The sequence below is a fragment of the Penaeus monodon genome, chromosome 20 (assembly GCF_015228065.2).
Source record: "Penaeus monodon isolate SGIC_2016 chromosome 20, NSTDA_Pmon_1, whole genome shotgun sequence".
NCBI classification, from domain to species: domain Eukaryota; kingdom Metazoa; phylum Arthropoda; class Malacostraca; order Decapoda; family Penaeidae; genus Penaeus; species Penaeus monodon.
Window position 1 is genome coordinate 39,550,633 of NC_051405.1, and position 270 is coordinate 39,550,902.

Consider the following 270-nt stretch of genomic DNA (forward strand, 5'->3'; position numbering starts at 1 on the left):
CTTTTATTGATTTTAAGGACAAATATGATCCTTGTGTGTATAAAAGACCTTAATCCTGCGTAGCTTTGATGAGCTAATTGTGGATTCTAGGAACATTAATAACAAATAGAAATGTTAAGTGTAATTGCCGCGGCATGTCCCTGTCTCTAGAACATGGCTTAGCTATTAGAAGACCGGAGACATACATATCATATTGAGACATGCACATTATATATATAATGAAAAAAAAAAGCTCTCATAAGAATTTTAATTTCCTAAATACAATATAGG